This window comes from Leopardus geoffroyi, chromosome A2, assembly GCF_018350155.1.
Source record: "Leopardus geoffroyi isolate Oge1 chromosome A2, O.geoffroyi_Oge1_pat1.0, whole genome shotgun sequence".
In the NCBI taxonomy this organism is placed as follows: Eukaryota; Metazoa; Chordata; class Mammalia; order Carnivora; family Felidae; genus Leopardus; species Leopardus geoffroyi.
The window spans coordinates 61,520,943-61,534,073 of NC_059331.1; the positions used below are offsets into that span (position 1 = coordinate 61,520,943).

A 13,131-nucleotide genomic window follows, 5' to 3' on the forward strand; every position below is an offset into this window, starting at 1 on the left:
CACAGAGAGGGTCCGGGTAGGTCTGGGCCCGTGGCTGGTCCCTCCAGTGGCTGCCTGCCCTCCCCCCCCCCCCCCCCCCCCGCTCCCCGCCACCCCAACAGTCCTCTCCTCTTTTCTTAAAAAGGCCCCAGTCATTGAACTTAAAGCCCGCCCTGGGGCGCCTGGGTGGCGCAGTCGGTTAAGCGTCCGACTTCAGCCAGGTCACGATCTCGAGGTCCGTGAGTTCGAGCCCCGCGTCAGGCTCTGGGCTGATGGCTCAGAGCCTGGAGCCTGTTTCTGATTCTGTGTCTCCCTCTCTCTCTGCCCCTCCCCCGTTCATGCTCTGTCTCTCTCTGTCCCAAAAATAAATAAACTTTGAAAAAAAAAAAAAAAAAAGCCCACCCTAACTCAGGATGACCTTGTCTTGAAATGTCTTATCTTAATTACATCTGCAAAGACCCTTATTCCAAATAAGGTCACATTCTGAGGTTCCAGGTGGATGTGAATGGGGCGGGGGGCGGGGGCCAGGGGGGGGGAGGGGTGGATGGCCACCATTTACCCTGCTGCCTGAGTCCACAGCTCTGACCTAGGTCAGCTCTGGACTCTGCTGCTGGGGCTCCGTGATCAACCTTGCTGAGCTGCAGAGATCTATCAGAGCTACGGGATTTGGTTTCTGATAGGAATAGATGTGCTAATGTTAGGTGCTGTGGCTTGCCAAGGGCCTGGAAGTTTGTATAATAAAGATGCTTTATTTTTGAGGAACCATACTGCCTTTTCAGGAGGAGGTGGGTTGCTGATTGGATGGCATCTTAGCCCGTTTGGACAACTATAGTGAATCCACGCACTGGAGGCTTATAAACAACAGATACTTACTTCTCACGGTTCGGGAGGCTGCGGAGGGTTGCGGACTTCTTGCTGTGGTCTCACAGGGTAGAAGGGGTCACACACGGCAGCTCTTTCACAAGGGCCCTGATCCCATCCAGGAGGCTGTACCCTCATGACCTAATTACCTCTCAAGGCCCACCTCCTAAAACCAGGGTTCCAACATGTGAATTTGGGGGTGGGGGGGGACCTAGACAGGCTTGGTATAAGAAAGAGGTGGGGAGACTGGAAGGTCAGGATCTGGAGCAGAAAGACACGGCCAGAGGGAAGAAGACAGCCTCTGACTCCCCTCACCACGGGAACGTGGCCTGAGAATGACAGAGAAGAGGCATGTCCTTCAGTGAAGTTCTTTGGGTTCAGCTGGCCAACCAGTCCTGGTTCCACTTGGTTGCCAACAGTGGGGAGCTAGGGGGTCCCAAGGCTTATGAGAAGAGGGGTGTTTGCTGACCCAAACTCCATCATAAGTTAACTAAATCATCTCTTCCCACTACAGACTATTCCATTTATATTAGGACAGAATATGACGTTACTACATTCTTGAATGGATGTGACTGAAAGTCAGTAACGGGAAACCTCACTGGGGTGGGGTGGGGGGGAGGTTCAGGCAGGGGGAGCTCGCGGCCCGAGGTCGACTGCAGACCGCCAGGAAGAGCTGACCTTGACCTTACCTGGATGTGACCTTGCACGTGGTCGTGCTCCCACTACCCCTGCAGTGGGCACTGCCCCCACCTCCTGCCAGCAGCTCCGTCGGCAAGAAGCCACCACACTGGCCACTGGAAGTCTCCTCCACACACTGTTCCTTGGAACGGCCCCTCCGAACTTTCTCCTTTTCTCCCCTGTTCCCCCCACTTGCCCTGGTTTAGCCACAACCTGTTTGTCCCGGGTTGTAATCCTCCTTTACTCCTGAGTAAACCCCTCTGTTCCTGGTAAAAGAAATAACTATCAGTGGGGTTTTTGTTGTTGTTGTTTTTTTAACATTTATTTATTTTTGAGAGACAGAGATAACAGACCGTGAGCTGGGGAGGGCCAGAGAGAAAGGCAGACACAGAACCTGGAGCAGGCTCCAGGCTCTGAGCTGTCAGCACAGAGCCCGACATGGGGCTCAAACCCACCCACCGCGAGATCATGACCTGAGCCGAAGTAGGATTCCCAACCGACTGAGCCACTCAGGCTCCCCAATAACTGTCAGTGTGTATCATTGAGGTTAACAGAACCAATGTCCTTTATTTAGATATTTTCCCATTTACTACTGTTATCATTGCAGTAAAACAAAGATATGAAGATGGGGGTTTCCAGAGTACTGGCTTCAAGGAAAGCCCCGGGCCAGCCAGTCTGGCCGGATTGTCTAGCGGCTAGGGGGGGCAGCGGCGGGGAGGGGCCTCCACAGTGGAGGGGGGAGCCTGTCCCCAGGGCACGGGGAGAAGACCAGGCGCTGAGCAAGTTCACCTGAGGCGAGAATCGGGGGTGTCACGGTTTGCTGCGGGCCTGACCCAGCAGCTCCCGTGGGGAGTGGGGCTAGGCCTGCCCTCACCTCCCCCAGATATCCTCTGTCTTCCACCCGCTTCAAGCTCGTGCTTGGCTTTGTTGCCAAGTATTTGGACGGCTTTACCAGCCTGTTTCCTGGTTTGTACACGTCAGCGATGAAGCGCCCTCCTGCATCAGGTGATGTGCAGACTCAGTGAGAGCTGACGTGTTCAATCAATCACAGCATGTGGGCTTTATCGGGATCCCAGTTCAAATAAACCAGCATAGACAGCAGAATTCGGGAAGCAGCTGGGGAAGTGCGCGCTGACTGATCCTAGCTCTGAGTGCTTAACGGAATTGTGGTCAACGGTGACCCCGGTGATGTTGAACAGAGAGAGGCAGAGGGAGCCCTTTCATTTAGAAATGCACAATAAAATGTTTCCTGCTGAAATCACATGATGTCTGGGATTTGCTTCAAATGATGCTGGGGTAGAGGAAAGCATGGGACACTGTGAAACAAGACGGCGCCATGAACTGATAACTTAGATGCCGGTGATGGAAGGAAGTTCAGCTCATCGACTCTCCACTGGTGCATATGTTTGAAATTTTAATAATAAAATGTTTTTTAAGCATATGTACATACAGTCTCTTCCAGGCACTGTCTTAAGCTCTTTTTTTTTTTTTAAGTTTATTTTGAGAGAGAGCACATGAGCAGGGGAAGGGCAGAGAGACAGGGGGAGAGAGAGAGAGAGAGAGAGAATCCCAATCCACACTGTCTGCACAGAGCCCAACATGGGGCTCGATCTCACAAATCATGAGATCACGACGTGAGCTGAGATGAAGAATCAGACGTCCAAACGTCTGAGACACGGAGGCGCCCACATCCTAAGCTCTTTACACATGTCAGCTCGTCGACGCCCAGGACATTCCTGTCAGTGGATGACCTTCATGTTCCCACTTGCTATGGAGGAAACAGAGACACAGAGAGGCCAAGTAACTTGCCTGCATTTGCACAGCTAGTGAACGGCAGTGTTGGGATGTTGTGTTGGAAAAACACTCCTGTGTCTCCTTTACTGTCGCACAACTTCTGAACCCACACCGAGCAGTTCTCTGACACCAGCTGCTGTCCTGAGGTCCAGTTCGGTTCTGACACCAACTGCAGTTGGCGCAGATCCTGTGGGTCAAGGGCTCGGCCACTGCTCCACTTCTGCCAACCTGCAGTCCCGGTGCTTCTGTGCCTTTGACTGGCTGCAAATCGGGGTTCCCTGGAAGCCCTCCTCAATTCAATCATGTGTTAGAGCGGCTCACAGGACTCAGGAAAACAGTCTGCCTCCTAGAGTGCTTTTTACAGAGGATATTAAGGGATAGGAATGAGCAGCTAGATGAAGAGTCACACAGGACAAGATCCAGAAGGGTGCGGGGCACAGGTGATTCCTGCCCCAGGGAGATGGAGTGCGCCATGGCAAGGTCTCTGAACCCTGTACTTCAGGGATTTTATGGGGGCCTCCTCTCGGGGGCAGGGTCCATCATTGACCAAACCACCAGCCCCTCTCCCTTCCCTGGAGGATGGGAGTGAGGCGGAATGCTCCAGGCTCCTAATCATGGCTGAATCTTTCTGGTGACCACCCCCCTGAAGCCAACCACACTCTCCTCTTAGAACAAAAGACATTCCCTTCACCCAGGAAATTCCAAGAGATTTAGGAACTCTGTGTCTGGGATGGGATCAGAGACCGAATATCGGGACAAAACATGTGCCCAGTGCTCTCGTCACTTAGGAAATTACAACGGCTTTGGGAGCTCTGTATCAGGAAGTGGGGGCAGACACCCATATGCGTATTTTTCATTATTTCACAGATGTGACCCAAGAAGCCTGTCTCCATCACGGACACCCCCAGGCTGTGTGCTTCCAAAAGCCCGGATGGTTATGTAACAAACTGTTACTGGTTCTCTCTGGGAAGTGGGTTACATTCAGTAAGACCTACCGTACTCACTTTGCTCTATCTGCCTATTTGTATTTTCTGATTTTTCTACAATGAGCACCCACCACTTGCATGATAAGGAACTTGGAAATAAGAAGGGTGTTCAGTACATCCGCAGCCAGCGGCCGCGAGGAGTTGCAACTTTGCCAAGTGGGGATGCCGAGCCCGCTGGGGTGCAGGGGTGGGGCAGGGGTCGGGTGGGCAGGGGCACCAGACATTCTGAGACATCACCATCCCCACCCCCGTTTCTGATGACTCCAAGCTGGCAGAATTGCAGACCCAGCAGCAAGGTTGACGGGATCTCCTGATGTCCAGCTCAGCACTAGCACTGGGGGTCCTGCCCCCTCAAGAGCACTCGTTCCAGGAAGTGACATCTCAAGGGGGAACAGGGTCAAGTGACCACCTCCACATCACATCTGACCCCCACATCAACCTGGATGGGGTAGGGTTACTTCTCTCCACACCCTCACTGGGTGCGTCTGACCTTCCCCTCCCCCATTAGTCACCCCCAAATCCACAGAGCCTCATTCATGCCCCTGTGCTCAGGCCTATGTGACCAGCTGTCCACAGGGCGTGGCCCCAACCCTGGCCTACCCCTCCACTCCCCTCTACAGACTCGTCCTGTGGGCCTCTCTCAGACCTCCACCCACCAGTTACAAACGTAGATACATGATGAAAATAATACGAAGAAATTAATCAATAAGCGAAAGGGCAGGAGGGAACGTTACAAGAAAATAACTATATTGTTCCTTAATGGGTGATTACACAAAGGAACGTTTTTAGAATTAGGTAATGCCGAGAAACATAGATGTAGATGACGCATGCTACAAGGAAACTGCTAACAAATATAATGCCACATTTGCCACAATAAAGCGGCCAGTCTAACACACTGTTGTTGTCTGTGTCCATTTGTTATTTTCCCCAATGCTGTTCATCCTTCTGGAACCCCTGGACCTGCTGGAGCTGAACTCCAGCACAGGACTGGGGGTAGGTGATTTGAGAGGAGGAAGTCCTGGGCCTATGTGGTGTGGACTGGGTGGGGGACATTTTTGTAAAGGCCCCAGCGCAGAAGTGGGGGAGGGGCAGAAGGAGCCAGCCCAGAAGTCTGGGCGACCCTAACAGACTGGACAGGGCAATCCTGTCCAGGAGAAGGAGTTCCCAAAAGGAGTGTGATGGCCCTGGGCAGTCCCTGGGGTTTGGTAAGAGTGCCAGGCCTAGGTGCAGCAGCCTGGGACCGAGGAGGGAGGAAAAAGAGGCTGAGAAGCTTGGCTGTCAGGAGGGGCTAGAGACAGAGCAGGTGCTGGTGTTAGCCCTCAGGACTCAGGGTGCCACAGATGCCCTGGGAGCATTCCGGAACCCCTCGGACAGCTGGAGCTGTGGAACTGGGGTGAACGCCTGCTAAGGACCCCCTTCCTCCGTCGGAGCTGGTTTGCACTTCTGGTTTTCATTGGCTGGGCTTTGGCACAGATCTGTAGACACACAGGCAAGAATATGAATACCTTAGCCACAAGCTGATTACAAAATTGCTAATGCCATAGTGTGTTTCTTATATTGTCCTGGGATTTCAACTTTTTTTTTTAAGCATTTACTTATTTTTGAGAAAGAGAGACAGAGCACAAGCAGGTGAGGGGCAAAGAGAGAGGGAGACACAGAATCCGAACGAGGCTCCAGGCTCTGAGCTGTCAGCACAGAGCCCAATGCAGGGTTGAACCCATGAACTGTGCATGACCTGAGCCGAAGTTGGACACTCAACCGACTGAGCCACCCAGGTGCCCCACAGATTTCAGCTTTGACATCTTCCTCCACCAGACTGAGTGTTTTCATACCTTCCTAAGAGTTTGGTAATCTCTCCAGACTCAGAATATCATCTGCAGCAAAGACTGTTACTTATTCCTCAACATCTATTTTCTCCTTCTTGTTCAGTAATAGGACTCCTGAAATTTCACTGTACGAGGCCATCGGAAAAAGACTACACTTCTCAGCTTCCCTTGTAGCTACGGCCTGTGACTGAGTTCAGGCCAAGGTAAATGGAATCGACTTGGAGATTTGTGTGAGCTTGTAGAAAATGTTCTTAAAGAAAAAAGTGCTCTACTATTTCTTTCTTCCTTTCTACTGCCTGGGATGATGTAATGATGGTTGGATCTCAAGCAGCTATTTTGCACCAAGATATGGAAGCCATAAGTTGAGAATGGGGGAATAATGAGAGGAGAGGAGCCGGAATCTCTGATTGTTGTCAGGCTGCTATGCCAGCTCTGGACTGCTTACCTCTGATTTGTGTATGTGGGAAAATAACTTTCTATCTTATGTTAGCCATCATTGGGTTTTCCATCACTCATATATGACCCTGTCTTGATGGAAAAGCCCGTTTTGTATAAGTGGAAGTTGCAGGTTACAAAGGGTTGATCAATCGTCCCTGTGTCACTCCACTGGGACACAAGGGCCCTCTGTGCTTCCTGAGAATATTCAAACCTAAGTATTAGACTGAGTGGTTTTGTTTGTTTGTTTGTTTGTTTATTAAAGTTTTACTTGGTATGTTATGGAGCTCTTAAATCCTATTGTTCAAGCAGATTTTACATTTTGGAGACTTTGTATCTTTTCCAGAAATGATGCAGTCAGTGCCTGATGCAGTGTCTTCTCCAGGACATTGGCCTAAGCCATCAGAGTGCTCCAGCACGTGGGTGTCACTTTAATTAGAGTGCTCAGTTACGATTAGTCGGGGTTTGTTACCCTTCCAGAAGACGAAGGGGACTCTTGGCTATTCTTCATTGTGACGCTCACAGACAGGACCTACGGTGGTTCTCTGGACCCCGGTGCTCATGGGGGGCACCAGCCACAGCCACACGGCTGTTCTCACACGGTTCCCGCGCACTCTGCCGCCCGGCCCACAGGATCCTGTGAAGGTGTTTGTGGTGTATTCAGACCTTTAGCAGATATTCACTCACGGCCTCATGTGCCAGGCGTTCCTCTAAACAGGAAGATGCAGAAATAAATGTCACAGCCTCCAAACCCTGGCTTTGTGAAGCCAGCATTGCTGGTCGGGGACAGATAGTCGGGGACAGAAAATAAACACACGAGGTAAGTGTCAGCTCTCGCCCAGCGACCAACCACCCAGCTCAGCAGATAGAAACAATCACATGTATTAGCTCACACTCCTGTCTGAGCCCAGTTTGGTGGTCCCCTGGTTGCCCTCATGGTACCCCTGGCAGGGTGCCGGCCTCATAGGGGCTCAGCTTGGTCCAGTGGCCTGTCCTCTAGCCAGCTGGCCCAGGTGGGCCCCCACAGTTCTGGGAGGTTGGGGGGAGGGGGCGGGGGACATTGCAAGTGCTTCTTCAAGCCTCTCCTTGAACCGGGTCTGTCCCTGTACCACTGGGCAGAATAGCCATGTGGCCAAGCCTGTGAGTGTCCTACAAAGTTACAGGGCAAAGGGCATCAGCACAGGAAGGCCACTCAGTCAGAGACATCAATGCTGTCGGGATAGCCCAATGGGTCCATACGTCAGACATGAAGTGGGGGGGGGGGAGTCGTCAGGTGGGTTGTTTCGGCAGATGTAGGGGATGAAGCTCTACGCAGGGCAGTGGGGGAAGCCGCAATAAGTAGGGGTCTTTGTAAAAGTAGTGATGTTTGAGGAAAAGGTGTGCAAATAGAAGGAACAGCAAATACATCCCCAGGACAGAACATGCCCCATGCTGGTAGCATTTTCTCCTACTAAAATCAGGGACATGTTGAATTAGACTGTGGGGTCAGGGGAGGGTGTCTCAGGGGCTAATGCAATACCTTGCTCCCTGAAGTCCCTGTGGACAGGCTGGGCCTGTCAGGCCTGTCAACTTCAGGGCCACAGGACACCTCCTTCGCAGCCACAGCGCATGTCAGGGCAGGAAACATTCTGGGCGGGATGCAGGGGCACACACTCATTTGTGAGGCCGGCATCCAATTTCCTGAGAAGACAATCCAGGGGCCTGCCCAACCCTGCCCTTGCACAGGTGGACAGGTGCAGTCATGTGTGGTGTGCACACGGCTGACCCTCTGGTTGTGTCTCATTGGAACAAGGGGTAGGTTAGAGTCCGGTCACGGGGTCCCGGCCCTTTCTGGGACACCTAGTGAGCTCAAGTTCTGGGGTGTGGAGGGGCCTGGGGGGACAGTGAAAGCTGATGACACAGGTGTCTCTGGGGTGGGCTGTCAGGGCTCAGCTGCTGTAGAGGGTGCATCAGCCAGGGTTCTCCAGGGAAACAGAACCCATAGGATACATTTGTGTGTATGTATAAATATATGGGTAGATAGATAGGTAAAATATACCTGTGGAGACATATAATATACATAGAGAGACGGATCTATCACGCAGGTTTGGCACATGGAGTTATGGAGGCTGAGAATATTGCAGTCTGACAGCTGGAGGCCCAGGAAGTGGGGACTGCAGTTCGGTCCACACCCGAAGGTCTGAGAAGCTGGGGAAATGGTGTACCAGGACAGGCAGGAGAAGATTCCATCTCGGCTCAAGCAGAGACAGGGGTACACCTGCTTGGGGGAGCACCATCTGCTTTTCTCGGCACACTGATCCAGATGCAGGCACGTCTGACCAGAGGACATCTGACCAGCTCCCTGGGCACCCCGGCCCCACCAGTGACACATGGTTAGCAGTCACCATGGCTTTCTGCTTTTTGCAGCCACAGGATTCTGAGTGACAGCGCCCCGAGTCTTCCTAGGAGGTGTTAAGTCAATGAGAATTTTATAATGAGAAAGACAGCAGTGAGCACATTTTAGTCGGCATTTTCATGATTTTTCATGAGGTCAACATTTTTGTGTCTATTCACTGGCCACTTACGTTTGTACTTTAGTGAAGTGCCTGATTGTGTCTCATCGCTGACTTTAAAAAGTGGAGACAAAGTCAAACTGGTTTAAAATGTAAATAATTTTCTTTAACAGCTTTGTTTTATCAAAGACACTGTTTTTTGGGCAGAGCTTTCTAGAGTCACCTGCGGGAGTCTGTGTGCCTTTATCATGAGGCAGCCATGCCGTCATCACCCCATTGTCCAGAACAGAGAAACTGAGGCTCAGAGAGCACCTCTGGGGTCACAATGGGCCCCTAAAATGCTGTCTGGGGATGTAGGTCCTTCCCCAGAGTTTTGTCTTTTGATTTAATTTTCAGTATGTTTTGAACAGAAAGCTAAAACTTCTATCCAGCCGACATTCTTGAGATTTCCATCTACTGTTTCTCCTGAGAGGTTTCTTCCAAGAGGGATATAAACACAGATTCCTGTGTTTTCCTTGAATACTGTGACATCTATATCTTCAGGCCATTAGGAGTTCTTTTGGAGGCTCCTGGGTGGCTCAGTCAGTTAAGCGTCAGACTTCAGCTCAGGTCATAATCTTGTGGTTCATGAGTTTGAGTCCTGTATCGGGCTGTCCGCTCTCAGCACAAAGCCTGGAGCCTGCTTCAGATCCTCTGTCCCCCACCCTCTCTATACCCCTCCCCCGCTCACACTCTCTGTCTCAAACATAAATAAATATTTTAAAAAAGGAGTTTGGAACTGAACAACCCCTGTTCCCCTGGGAATGACACTGGCCAGTTGTGACCCTGTTTGGCTACACACTGTCCTCCCAGTGTGGAAGAGACTCAGGGCACTGGAAGCCTGCCCCCAGCCGGCCAGCAGCGCCCCCGCGGCTGCGGTGACCCCCGTTTCCCCAGGGGCTGGGCCCTGCGGTGAGTGGAAGGAATCCGGGTGAACTCTGCTCACTCAGCAGTGCTGGCCCAGCAAACTGGGCAGGGACACCGGACGGTGGAAAATCACATGTGGTTTTCAAGTTGTCAGAAACCCAGGAGATTGTTCTTCCAGTTGTGTGGATGGCTAGGCTCCATCTGCAAGACCCCAGGCCCCGTGGCTCTGGAAACCACCCTTCTTGCGGGCCCAACCAGCCTAGCCCTCCTGGTGACATCCAGACTGCAGACAAGGGGGCACTTCTGGGGGCCTCTCCAGAGAGAGAGGAGCAGAAGGACCTGGTGGACCTGGGTCCTCCTCCCTCAGTCCCTGGAGACAGACCCAGGGCTCTAGGAGACAGAGAGGGTCTGGAGACTGATGCCTCGGCCTACCGTCCAGAGCCCAGCCTTCCTGCCATCTGAGGTAGGCTGGCCAACGGGGCCATGGAGGAAGGCCCCTCAGAAGGCCCCACTCGGCCATATCTGAACTCTGGCTCTGTTCCACCCGAGGCCCAGCCTTCCATATCTGAGCTGCTTCCTCAGAGGACCCAGGAGCCTCCCAGGCTCAGCCCTCCTGCTTGCCCTGGCCCCTGTGTTCTGTGCTGCCCCATCTACACCCTGGGCACGCTGGTGCTGCTGGTGGTGAATTTCCCACCTCTGCCCAGGCTGGGTCACTAGGTGTCTGTTGGTGACACTTGGGCCTCAGCAGAGGAGCCAGGGCCGCCATGGCCCCATAGCCTCGTGCCAGAGGCTCCAGAGCCCACATAGAGAGAGCATAAACCACTGCCCCATCTGCTGTCCACACGCCAGCACCTGAGTCGTGGGTGACTGATGGGGGAGTCCCAGGGTGGGGGTAGAGTCTTCCCCCCGACCCGCCTTTTCTTCCACAGAGCAGGACGCTACTTCCCGGCAGGTCACTGCCCTCCTCTGCCCTCTGTCCTCTGGGGGTTCGGTCACTGACTGGCCCTTCCCTCCAGACTGTCTCAGAGGAAGGCTACCCCATGGCTCTCTGGGCCACACTGAGGCTGAGTGCTCCATAAGGGCCTGCTTAGGGAACCAGTGAGCCACAGTCAGGGACCCATGCCACGGAGGCCTGGGGACCCAAAAGTGAGGGTGCTGGCACCAGGGCGGTGGCAGCTGTGGTCTGGAGACTGGGGGTCGGAGGGCAATGAGATGGTGCACTTTCCAGCCGCAGCAAAATGGGGGAGGCAGGCCCCTGCTGGGGTGGCTGCCTGGCCTGAGGTTGTCTTTTGGCCCAGAGGTTGGCTCTTCCCCAGAAGGGCCAGTAGAGGGCCTCCTTCCTATCCCCCCAGGTCCCCTGACCCCCACACCATGCCCCCCCCCATTACCTAGATGTGCAAAATTAGTGCTTATGTGGATGACCCACATTTGGAAAGAAGGAACCCTGAGGTGGGGGGGGGGACCGAGCCAAGGTCACCTGGGGCGCCCCAGGATGGGACTGACTCTCATGCTTCTCAAGGCCCAGGCCAGCCCTGCCTCAAGGCCCTAGCTGTCGGAGCTGCAAACACAGATGCTAACCCTGCTCCTTGGGGACCATCCCCAATGGAACTCCCTTCCTGTTGGGGGAGGGGGCCCTGGTGGTCCTGGAGCCACCCTCCTCTTGCAGACTAGTCAACCCAAGTGTTCAAGGTCACAGGCCTAAGACTGACTCCTGGGAAATCTCCTCTCCCTCCTGTCCCAGGCCAATCCCTTCGGACCCAGATCAAAGCTTCCATTTCCCTCCCCACCCATGTGGGGCTGACCTCACCAGATGGGAAAGAGGGTTCCATTCTTTCTTTCCTGTTCTTCTCCACCTCCTCGCCTCCTCCAATGTGGGAGCTTGTGGCTCACACCGCACCCTGCTGGGGGGACAGGGCACTACTGAATGGGGCAAAGTGGCCGTGGCATCCCCCACAGGGGACAGCTCTGCCCACACGTCTCCCCCCACCCTCCACTGCAGCCTGCAGGGTGTCTGCCCCACCCACCCACTCCTCTCAGGTGGGCCTCACTGCTGCCCTGAGGGCCCCTGTTCCTGACCCTGGTTGGGGCACCCCTAGGGCTGTCTCTCCAGAGAACCTACCCTGGCTGGCAGCCCTTGAGGCGTGGTTCTCAGTAGCCCTCAGCAGTGCACTTCGGCTCCCAGGGCCACACAGGACCGACCCCAGCCTGGCCATGCCCGGCCTCACCCTCACGTGGCTGCAGGGGAGCTCCATGGACCGCCCCCCCCCCGCCCCCCCCCCCCCGCCCCCCCCCCGCCCACAGGATCCCTAAGAGCTCTCCTTTCTCTCTCCGGAGGCAGCGAGGGTGGCCCCCCCCCCCCCAGGGAGATGTCACCCTCTTCCCTGTCGAGCCCAGTCCTGCTGTGGCCCCTTGGGCAGACCCTCCCTGGGAGTGAGGGGGAAGGCCGGGGCCTCTCGTAGGAAGCTGGACATGGAGGTTCAGAAGCCAGGGTGCCCGGCAGACCCCCAGACTAGCTCACGAGAGCCCCTGGACACGGATATGAATGCCCTGCCCAGGAGCAGGGGCGCTGGACCCTGGAAGGGTGAGTGGCAGCCACTGCAGGCCTTGTGCTGCCTCCCTGCCCCCCAGGTGGAACCTGGGCCTGGGTTTAGGGACTTCCTGGGTGTGAGTCTTAAAGTTAAGTGGGGTCCCAGCCCTGCCCACTGTGCAGGGTTGGAGGGTACTGGCCTGGCATGGAAGGCACTCACCCCCTCCTCTCCACCTGGCCAGACGCTTGGGGGCCGAGGGCCCCCAACTCCCTGCCCCACCCTGCCCAGCTCCCCACGAGGCTTTTTGCTCATGTTCCTGTTGGTGACTCACTGTGGCTGAGGAAAAGCTTCTCTCTATTCCTTTCTCATTTTTTTCATGGTTTCTATTTTCCCTGGCAGAGGATGTTGGGCCCAAATCTGGTCCATGTGTGAGCCAGCTGAACTCAGGAACATTCCCAGGGAAGTGACGTTCCTCAGACCACCCCCCCCCCCACAATCCCGGCCTGAGCCTCCCTGCTGGACACACTCAACTGGGGGCCAACAGAGCAAATTCCAAGACAAAGTTTCAAGAATGATGATTCAGAGGCTCACAGAGGACATTTGCGGGTAAGAGCTTGCTTGCTTCATCCCTTCTGCCACCAGGACC

At 54.3% G+C, this 13,131-nt stretch overlaps 1 long non-coding RNA gene across 1 annotated transcript; it reads right to left on the bottom strand.

The window, feature by feature from the left end:
* Window positions 1–5,024: 5,024 nt before the first annotated feature.
* Window positions 5,025–11,863, bottom strand: LOC123606139. The gene is made up of 2 exons (XR_006716123.1): window positions 11,765–11,863; window positions 5,025–5,773 (listed from the first exon to the last, which is right to left on the bottom strand). It is a non-coding gene; the product is annotated as an uncharacterized LOC123606139 (long non-coding RNA).
* Window positions 11,864–13,131: the final 1,268 nt, after the last annotated feature.